This window comes from Octopus sinensis, linkage group LG11 (assembly GCF_006345805.1).
Source record: "Octopus sinensis linkage group LG11, ASM634580v1, whole genome shotgun sequence".
Classification (NCBI taxonomy): domain Eukaryota; kingdom Metazoa; phylum Mollusca; class Cephalopoda; order Octopoda; family Octopodidae; genus Octopus; species Octopus sinensis.
The window spans coordinates 64,002,486-64,014,375 of NC_043007.1; the positions used below are offsets into that span (position 1 = coordinate 64,002,486).

Genomic DNA, 11,890 nt, shown 5'->3' on the forward strand with positions numbered 1-11,890 from the left:
TGATCAAAAATCATCACGATTTTAACGCCTTATCAATAATATTGTTTAATTTGGTGGCATGAACAGTAAAATGTGAGAAAGAGAAGCAAAAACTGTAAAACCGTTGTACTTACAAGAATATACCAAATATGGTGGCTCTGATTTTAGAGGAATGCATATCAACTTATGTATGTTAACATAAAATAATGAAAAAGAAAATTCTGTATGGCTTTGGGGTTAAGAAGATTGCTTTGCAACCATGTGGTTTTGGGTTGTGCCCCACTGCACAGCACCTCAGGCAAGTGTCTTCTCCTATAGCCCTGAGCTGACCAATGCCCTGTAAGTGAATTTGGTAAACAAAAACTGTACGGAAGCCTGTTGTATATATTTATATACATGTGACTATGTGTGTCTTTCTCTGTGTGTTTATCCCCCTTCCACTGTTTAACAATCAGTGTTGGTTTGTTTATATCCCTATAATTTAGTGGTTTGGCAATAGAACTGATAGAATAAGTACCAGACTTAAAAATAAGTACTGGGATTGATTTGTTTGATTAAATCTTTCAAGGTGGTAATTCAACATGGCTGTTGTGCAATGGCTGCTGTCCAATGACTAAAATGAGTAAAAGGATAAAAAAAAAATCATATTTGCACAATGTAGTATATTTGATTGAATTGATTGCATTTTATTCTTGTATCTTATCAGTGAAATAATACCAGTGATGTACTGGTGTCAGTTCTGTTGACTATTCCCTTCAACTGTAAATTTGTAGACTGTATAGCTCAAGCATTCATAATTTTGCACTCTATTCTGGATATTGGGATGATACTACTTCAGATTTATATATTTACATGAGTGACTGAAGCAATTGTTTTTACAGTACACACTTACAAAGGGGAAATATGTTTAGATTTAAAGATGCCACAGGTGCAGACATGTCTGTGTAGTAAAATATTTGCTTCCCAACCACATGGTTTGGGATTTAGTCCCACTGCATGGAACTTTAGGCAAGCGTCTTCTATAGCCCCAAACCAATCAAAGCCATATGAGTGAATTTGGTAGACAGAAACTGAAAGGAGCCCATTATGTGTGTGTGTTTTTATGTTTGTGTTTGTCCCCCACCATGGCTTGACAACCAGGGTTGATTTGTCTGTGTCTCCTTCACTTGGCATTTCAACAAAAGAGATCAATAGAACAAGTACCAGGCTTTAAAAAAATAAGTACTGGAGTGGATTTGTTCAACTAAACCAGCATGGTCACAGTCCAATGACTGAAACAAGTAAAAAGAGATATTATTGTATTACATCTCAACTGAATCCACCACCTCCCACATTAGCATTGTTTTACATCACAGATTGAAATTTTGAAACTTAGCATTTGCTCAGTTTGTATTCCACTTGAATATTTTGATTTAAATTTTGCTAGTTTATGTTGTGAAATCTCTCCTTAATTATGTCCTGGTGCAACTAGTTTTAAGTAATCTATTTGTAATTTTCTTTATGATTTAGAATTCAAACAAATTATTGCTGGTTGATTTTGATTGCATGGTAAATATGTTTACAATTTATACAAACCACTATTGTAAAGAAAATATATAAGAGAGAATAAAAATGTGAGAACTAGGTGCAAATATGACTGTGTGGTAAGAATTTCCCAATCACATACTTCCAGGTTCAGTCTCCCTGCATGGCACCTTGGGCAAGTGTTTTCAACTATAATCCCAGACCAACTAAAGCCTTGTGCATGGATTTGGTAGACAAAAACTGAAAGAATCCCATTGTATGTATATGTATGTATCTACCTATGTATCTATTTATCTATCTGTCTGTCTCTCTGTCTCTCTATTTGTGTATGTCTTTGCAATTGTGTTTATCTCCCATCACCACTTGAAAACTGGTGTTAGTTTGTTAACATTCTCATAGCTTAGCAGTTCAGATTAAGAGACTGAAAGAATAAGTACCAGGCTTTAAAAGAAAATAAGTACTGGGATTGATTCATTCAACTTAAACCCTTCATGTTGTTGCCCCAGCATGGACACAGTCCAATAGCTGAAACAAGTAAAAGATAAAAATAGGCCAGCAGAACATTTTGATTCTCTGTCATATTTATTTGCATGATTTAGAGGAGGAATATGAACATCTATATGCCATTGAAAAAATGGTTGCATTATCAACTAAGGATTTTCTATCTAGTTTTGAGAAAACCCACTCATCTAAGTAAAATCCATGTCCATGGCCAACCATCCCCTCCATTCTCCCTCCTGTACCTCTCTGCACACAATAAGTCCCGTAAATCCCTTCCCCACAACATATCCTCCTAATGCCTCATTCCTCTACAAGCACACACTCATTACATCCTGCCTCCTCCAGCTCCCATTCTCTTTTTACAATCTTGCAAACTCACCCACCCACTCACCTTTTTCAGTCCCTGGTCCACTTCACTATATGTACCGCCATTTAACTTGGGTGTACAGGGGCTCCCTGTCACATCTGCACCATCTTCTCTCTCTCTCTCTCTCTCTCTCTCCATCTGAGGTAACCATGTCTCTTCTAAGTCAAGACAACTTTGACACCTTTTCTGTCCCTCAGTACTACTCCCCACCAATTGAGTAGTCTTGTCTTGCAAATTACTTGATGACCTCACTGGTGCTGGTACCACATAAAAAGCACCCAATACTCTCTGATATCAGGAAGGGCATTAAGCCATAGTAACCATGCCAAAACTAATAGCAGAGTTTAGTGCAGTCTTCTGACTTGCCAGATGATGATGAGGATTTGTGTGACGGTAAGTGCAAGTGACAACACATTCCTCCTATAAATAATTAAAATATAAAAAAAATAACTGGAAGATAAGTCAGAGTGTCTATATTTTTATCACAACACAACATCAAAAATTTACCCACAAATAATACTTCCTAGTTACAAACAAGCAACAAAAAAACACTCCTTGTTTGTTGAAAGTAAAACTGGAGTTAATAGTGGAAAGTTCAAACCCAGCAATAATGACATCATTAACACAGAAGCAGCAATCTCATGATAACTACCCAGTTCATATAAAACCATACCATCCAACAGATGAGATCATCGAGGTCTAGAAATGTCAATGAACTTAGGAAAGCTGATACTCAAAACAAACTGTGAAGATTTAAAACAAAAAAGAAAAATTCTAAATAAAAAAAATAGATACAGCTCATTTGTATTCTTAATATATTTAAATGAAAGTCTTTTATAGATAGATAACTTTCTTTATTGGCCACACAGAGGGAACAAATACAAATATAGAGCTTTTCTTTTCGAAAATGAAAAAGAAAAAGGAAAAAAGAGAAAAAAAAGTAAAATTCCAATCAAACGGGGTCGGGAAAAGGAAAAAATAGCTGATCAAAAGGGATTGTGTATCACAGAAGAAATTTTTAAAATGTAAGAAGCAAGATTAGGTTTATCCGTGGAAAGAAAAGCCTACGGAAAAGACCATGGTAACCTCAGGCAGGGAGAGAATAAACACATGAATGCAAAGTGCTCTCTCTCTCTCTTTTCGTCGCTCACACGCACCATCTTTGCTACATTCACCCACCTTTTTTTGAAACTTTCACAAGACAAACCTGCCTCTCTATTCTCACCTTCCTTTTCAAGTGGTACTTGAAAAAGTTGATAAGCGATTGACCGAAGAGGTAAGTGTTTGTCTTTAATCCTTTTGCTCGAGTCCACCACACACATTCTTTCACCATAGCCACCAGTACGATGAAGACTGCGTTGCCTTCCCGGTTGAGGGAAGGTGGCAAAGCAATTGTCACGATAGACTCGGCCAACAGGCAGACTCGTCCCACACATGACAGTAGCTGTTCGGCATAAGCCCACAGATTCAAAATGGTTGGACGCTGCACGAGTGTATGCAGAACGGTTTCATTGCTCTGACCGCATCTCAGGCAAGTCGGTCCAGTGTGTCTCGAACCGTGCTTGTAGAGCTTATCCTGAACAGGTAATGCTTCTCGATAGTACTGCCAGGCCAGAGATCTTTGGCGATTGTCCATAGGTCCTGGCCCGAAAGTCGTCCTGAACAGGCAGGTCAGGTGTTCCTCATTGACGCCCAGATTCTGCCTGAGAACGTCATCGCACCTCCCCTCCACTAATCCTCTATAGAACGCCTTTGTTGTAATGAAGTCACACAGTTTGGTCCCAGATGGCAGAGTTGCTTGAGAGCAATGCAACACTCGCAGTACCATTCGCCTAGCCTCAGCCTGTGTTTGATCCATGACTGTAGTTTACACACACACACACACACACACATATATATATATCAGTTGAATAAAGTTAAAACATGGTCTGGGTTTCATGTATTTTATTATGGTATTTTAACATTAAAAAATATTTTGTAATGTTCATAAAGTTCAATTACTGCTTTCTTGTGTTTGGTAATAATCATCAGAACTATGGCATGACCTTTAAAAGACATATAGAGGACACATGGAAAAGATACCTCAATGATTGTTTCCTAATTTGGACCAAATCCCTAGAAAATCTGGAAGAATTCATTACCCTCCTCAACAATCAGTACCCTAGTCTCAAATTCACAAGAGTACTCTAGTCTCAAATTCACAAGAGAAATGGGCAACACACAATTACCATTTCTTGGTAATTAAAAACAACACCATAATCACAATTGATATTTATCACAAAAGCACAGATACACACCAGTACCTAAATTTCAAATCATGCTATCCAATACACACAAATCGTAATATCCTGTACTGTCTAGCCAGGAAAATGTGTACTATAGTAGATGATCCAAATACCAGAAACACACAACTTATAGAACTCAAAGGATTTCTGCTCAAGCAAAATTACCCTCTCCTACTTATAGAAAATAGCAAACAATGAGCAAAAGAGATACCTACAGAACAACTTAGGGCAACACAAAAAAGATGAACCCATCAGCAGAATGCAATAGCAACACACAATCCGCATCACCAAAACATTTTTAACATCATCAAAACAAATTTGCCAATCATAAAACAAAGTGAAAAATTAAAGAAGATAACTAATCAAACACTTATCTTAAGCAAAAGGCAACTACATAACCTAAATAATCTATTAACAAAGGTAAAATTCAACATGAACAAACAGGATAAGACATTCACAGTATCCAAGTATAATGATAATAGATGTGGAACATGTTAATATATACATACGGATAGATCCATTAGAACAAAATATGGACAGATTTTCACACATGCAGATATGAACAGCAAAAGCAGAAATTTGGTCTACTGCATTAAATGCTCGAATTTCAAGGAAATATATATAGGCAAGATTAAGAATGCATTATTGGGACATTCACAAGTCGACAGATAACAAATCTGGCATGCCAATGTGTGCCAAATTCCATTGAGCAAACATATAGAAACATGTGGTCAGAAAATGTTTCTAATTTTACCTTTCCACAAACTAAATGACACAAGTGAGGTTGGAAGAAAGACAACTGAAAAACGGTTTTTCAAAATATTCAAACCTGTTCTGAAGGAAAATAACAACAATAATATAACAACCAGTTAATGGTGTGAATTATAAAATATCTTTAACATATGAATATAAGCAAATTACAGAATATTGGTATGCCTTGCAAACAGTGATGTTTAACCTGCATGCAGATTGACCATAAATTCAGCTTGTTGGAGCATTCTAAGAGGTACTACAGTTGTCAAGAACTCAACTATCGGTTAAATACATTCACTACCAAACATATGAAAGCACTAATTGAACTTTACGAACATTACAAAATATCTTATAATGTTAAAATACCATAATAAGAAACATGAAAATCAGACCATGTTTTAACTTTATTCAACTGATTTATTATTCTACACACATTCACACTAATTTGTAAAAAGAAATATATATATATATGTAGTGGAGGCACGTGGGTTAGGGTGTCAGCATCATGATCGTAAGATTGTGGTTTCGAATCCTGGACTGGGCGATACATTGTGTTCTTGGGCAAAACGCTTCATTTCATGTTGCTCCAGTCCACTCAGCTGGCAAAAATGAGTAATGCTGCGAAGGACTGGTGTCCCGTCCAGCTGGGGAACACGTATGCCATTGAAACCGGGCCCATGAGCCTGGCTAGGCTTTAAAAGGGCGCATTTATTTTTTATGCTATATATATATGTATGTGTGTGTATATATATATATATATATATATATATATATATATATATATATATATAATATATATATATATACATTCAAAGAAATAGAATACATACATAGAGTAATCAATCTATTACCATAGTCCAGTCAAATGAACAAGTTCATTTATATTGACTCCACTGCATTTCAGCTAATTGCTATTATTCAATATTTGCACTTTTAATACGCATTAGGAAGTTGAAAAAGCAAAAAGCCTCCTCAGAGCATAACTGACTGATATTTTTCTCATCCTAATGTATATAGAGTTTATTCCAATTGAATTGTAGCATGTGCATCTGGGATTCTGTTCTAAAAATAACTAAAAGTTGATTTTTTTTACCTTACTGGACAAGGGATAGGCATAGTTCTGAAGAACTAGGTCATGTTACAATTCCACTCTTTTGGTAGTGCTGATGAACTTTTTACAAGTCTGCCACTACTTTTCATCCTAATCAGTATGTCCATAACATATTCTTCTATGTCCTTATTCCACCTATTTGGCCAAATTAATTAACTATTTATGCTTACAAGCCTGCTCCTACATTTCATATTATTCAGCATGTGCATAACATATTCATCTACGCCCTAATTATTGATAAAGTGAATCAAGGTATGTTTGTAATTGTTCCTTTTATTTATCTATTTTATTTCAGCAATATTATTTGCTTATTTTTGTAAAATTTATATTAGTTACTAGTAAACATAATTATTTATTCGTATATATTAGTTGTTAGGTTGGGTTCATACATATATATTTTTGTCTATTTAGTTTATAGTATAGATGCACAATTCACAGGTGTTATTTACATAGTGTTTATTTTAACCATACCAATTTAAATTTATTAAATGTATATTTAACTTTGTGAATTATTCATAGGTATTATTTACAGTGTTTATCTTAACCATATCTACTTTAAATTTATTGAATGTATATTTCACTTTATGTGGTCTGATCAATAAGTATCCAAACTGTTACCATAGTAACAATGCTAAAGCATGCAGAGTGAAGCTACTTGGCACAGATTGACCTTGAAATCTGCTGTGCATGTGCACTAAGTTTTAATGTCCTAGCTCACTTCGGCTGTTTACAGCAGTGCTTGGAAAGAAGGTGTGTAGCATGTGATCATCGCATTGACCATGACAGAGAAAGTTGAGCAGAAAATTTGCATCAAATTTTGTCAAAAGCTTGGCAATATCTGCTCAGAGGCCTATGCAAAGTTTTCAAAAAGTTTTCATCGTTCTCAACATGATCAAGGAAATCTTCTGTAACTGAAACCCAGATGTCTTTTTGGTCATCTGAAAGCAGTTTTGGCACAAACTTGGCAGACACACATCTCATACCCAAATCTTCAATGATAATGGACTGAACTGAACCATAACTAATCTATACATACTCTGATAACTTATGGATGGTGATTCGGCGATTTCCCCTCACAGCTGCACACACATCTGCGATATGTTTCTCAGTCCTGCTGGTTGTGGGTCTCCCAGAATGTTTGTCAATATCAACATATTTTCGGCCATCTTGGAAATGTCTGAACCACTCATACACTCATACACGTCTCTCCATACACTTTCTGGAACTTTGCATAGGTCTCTGAGCAGGTATCGCCATGATGGCTTTCTCTGTCATGGTCAATGCAATGATCATGCATTATACACCTTCCTTCTGAGCACTGCTGTAAACAGCAAAAGTGAGCTAGAATGTTACAACTTAGTGCACATGCAGGCAGCGTTCATAGTCAATCTTTGCCAAGTGGCTTCACTCTGCATGCTTTAACTTTATTACTATGGCAACATTCTGGATGCTTATTGATCAAACTTCGTATGAACACAACATAGTCCTCTTTCCCTCTTGTTGATTAATTTGTGTTTTGATGAAAGAATCTGGTAAATTTCTTCAATACAAAGTTCACATCTTTTGTTCCCAATGCTATAAGATTTTGCTTGGCTAATTATTTCCCATGTAAGTGCATAGTTCTTATTTTTATCCTTAATTGATCAAATTAAATTACTTAGATTGGTGCTAGCCTCTTTTTTTCTATCCCTGAAGGTGTTTTCATGATTAGCTATCCTTTTTATATAATTTTCCATAGAACCTATATAGTAGTAATCCTGTCCCTCACATACAACCTTACGTCCATATATTACTCCTTTTTCCCTACAAAGAGAATTTAATGGACATAATTTTTCTTTAGCACAATCACAATTTTTTTTAGTAGTGCTCTCTGTTTTCTAATAATGTTGTGCTTGTATTCTATGCTTTCAGAGTTATCCTCATTATATTTATTTTCTATGATTATTCACGTTAGTTTGTTTACTGCCTGCATTATTATCTACTTTGTCTTTGTTTTCTTTTCCTATCCTAGTACTTTTATTGTTTTCTTTTTTGTGTTTATTGCTGCTATTGTTAGTATTAGTATTTATATTTATATTATCAATATTTATATTATCAGTATTTATATTTATATCATCAGTATTAGTATTCATATTTATATTATCAATATTTATATTTATATTATCAATTTTATCAATGCTTATTGCTTCTTTTTTATATAGATTGTATGTTTATATGTTTAGATCCTAGTGGAGTGTCCCTTAGAGTTATTTCCTTTTATTGTGTAACTCATATTGCCTTTAATTTTCTTGCCATTTTGATCATTTCATAATTCATTTTTATTTTCTTTATTCCTTTTGTTGTAGAAATCATTTACTCTTTTAACATTTTGAGCAACAATAATTTGTGCTATGTTTTTTGATATGCAAAATCTGGCCCTTAGTTTGTGTGAGTTTATTATTTTATGGTATTTTGTAGAATAATTTCACTATATTAATTCTAATTTGCTTTGCAAAAGATATTATGAACCATATTATATCATCTTTAGAATGATTTTTATGTTATGGGGGTTGATGTCATTTGTGCATAGGGTGTAACTTTTTACAGGATTGTTAGAAATATTATCATTTAGCTTTTCATATATTTCTCTTTTGTTGTTAATTGTTCTATTTTGGTTTATATTCATATAGTCATAATTATTATAGTGTTTTATTTTTGACTCTATTTTCATCTTATCTTTTATTTTTACCCATTCCTTAATGTTTGTATCGTTTTTATACATGCTTGATTTCTTTTTGTTTTCTATCTTTTTCTTGATGTGTTTACTTACATTTTTCTTATCGGATTTATATTCTATCCTATCCATATTCTTTTTATCCTTATATTTAATAATTTCTGTATCAATAGCTTTATTGCGAATCTTGTTTTGTGCTTTGTTCCTATTCTCAGATTTTATGCTTGGTATGTAGAATTTTTATTTTTGTTTAAATCCAGCTTTACTTAGTGTGGTGTTGTAATAATCAATTTCTGTTTAAAAATTTCCTCATCATAGATATTGATAGCTGCATTCATCTATTAACCCTATACTACTAAATAAGGCCCTCTTGTTTGCTAAACAGAATACAGATCTTAATATGAATGAAATCAATGTAATATTAGCAGCTAGGAAATTTATTATACAATTTGATAATAAATACTGAGTAAAGAAAGACACTAATGATAGCTTCGACATAACAATGGGAGCTACTGACTCATCTAAGTAAAGCTTGCTGTAAACAAAAATTAAAATTAAAACCATATACAAAACAAAATTTGAATAGTATGAAAAGTAGGAGCAGGCTTGTAAGCATAAATAGTTGATCAATTTGGCCAAATAGGTGGAATCAGGACATAGAAGAATGTGTTATGGACATACTGATTAGGATGAAAAGTAGTGGCAAACTTGTAAAAAGTTAATCAGCACTACCAAAAGAGTGGAATTGTAACATGACCTAGTTCTTCTGAACTATGCCTATCCCTTGTCCAGTAAGGTCAAAAAATCAACTTATAGCTATTTTTAGAACAAAATCCCAGATGCACATGCTGCAATTCAATTGGAATAAACGCTCCATCCATTAGGATGTGAAAAATATCAGTCAGTTATGCCCTGAGGAGGCCTTTTGCTTTTTCAACTTCATAATGCATATTAAAAGTGCAAATATTGAATAATAGCAATCAGCCAAAATGCACCATAGGCAATAATAATGGACTTGTTAATTTGACTGGACTATGGTAATAAATTGATTACTCTATGTATGTATTCTCTGATTTCTTTGCATTTTTAAACTTTTTCTCCTATATCGAAAATGATGGAAATCTCTGTAGCAACAACTGGAATTTCAGATGTGTAAAGTACTAATATTGAAGAAAAACCAATGATAAACACTAGTACATATACACATGAAAAATTTCCAGTATCATTAATTGATATTTGTGCAAAACTATCATACGCTCAAATAATATATCCCTAAAAAAGAACAACTTCTTTCTATAAAGACATATATATATATATATATATATATTAAATTAGAGATAAAACCACTATTAGGCAAATCAAACAGTGAAAAACATAAACCAAAACATAAAAATAAAATTAATTAATATAATATATTAAAAAAAAATAATAATAAAAATAATAATATATATATATATATAAATTCATAAGTATAAATTAATAATTTAAAAAAACATTTTTAAATTCTAACTTTAAATTTAAATAATTTAAATTTTGAATTTTATATTTTATATATTTTGTACGTTATATTAATTAATTTTATTTCTATGTTTTGGTTTATGTTTTTCACTGTTTGATTTGCCTAATAGTGGTTTTATCTCTAATTTAATATATATATTTATACTGTAAAATTGGATTTAATCCTAAATCTAATTTTTCCCCTGTAAGTTTGGATTTACTCCCTAATATTATTATTATTATATATATAGAATAAGAATAGCTTGGGCAAAGTTCAGAGAGCTCTTATCTCTGCTGGTGACAAAGGGCCTCTCGCTCAGAGTAAAAGGCAGACTGTATGATGCATGTGTACGAACAGCCATGCTACATGGTAGTGAAACATGGGCTGTGACTGCTGAGGATATGTGTAAGCTCGCAAGAAATGAAGCCAGTATGCTCCGATGGATGTGTATTGTCAGTGTTCATACTCGACAGAGTGTAAGTACCTTGAGAGAAAAGTTGGACCTAAGAAGCATCAGTTGTGGTGTGCAAGAGAGACGTTTGCACTGGTATGGTCATGTGGCTAGAATGGATGAAGATAGTTGTGTGAAAAAGTGTCACACCCTAGCGGTTGAGGAAACCTGTGGAAGAGGTAGACCCAGGAAAACCTGGGACGAGGTGGTGAAACACGACCTTCGAACTTTAGGTCTCACCGAGGAAATGACTAGATACCGAGACCTATGGAAGTATGCTGTGCGTGAGAAGACCCGGCAGAACAAGTGAGACCATAACCCGTGGCCTCTACCTGGGATGTAGCCAGTCGACTTATGCATACCTTTCCTTCTTGGGACACAAAACTCTACTTGTGAAGACCTGTTGAGACAAGTGAGAATCAGAATCGAAATTGATCAACATCAATGGAAATTGTAGCTGTGATATCAGTGCCGGTGGCACGTAAGCGAGCCATCCAAACGTGGCCATAGCCAGCGCCGCCCTGACAGGCCTCCGTGCCAGAGGCACATAAAAAGCACCATCCGATCATGGCCGTTGCCAGCCTCGTCTGGGCCCTGTACCGGTGGCACGTAAAAAGCACCATCCGAACGTGGCCGTTTGCCAGCCCCGTCTGGCACGTAAAAAGAACCCACTACACTCACGGAGTGGTTGGCATTAGGAAGGGCATC

At 34.5% G+C, this 11,890-nt stretch overlaps 1 protein-coding gene across 8 annotated transcripts in view; it reads left to right on the forward strand.

Moving 5' to 3' along the window:
- LOC115217405 (DNA repair protein XRCC3-like) overlaps positions 1-11,890 on the forward strand; it is a 215,100-nt gene that overhangs the window by 145,555 nt on the left and 57,655 nt on the right. The gene's annotated exons all lie outside the window — the stretch shown is intronic.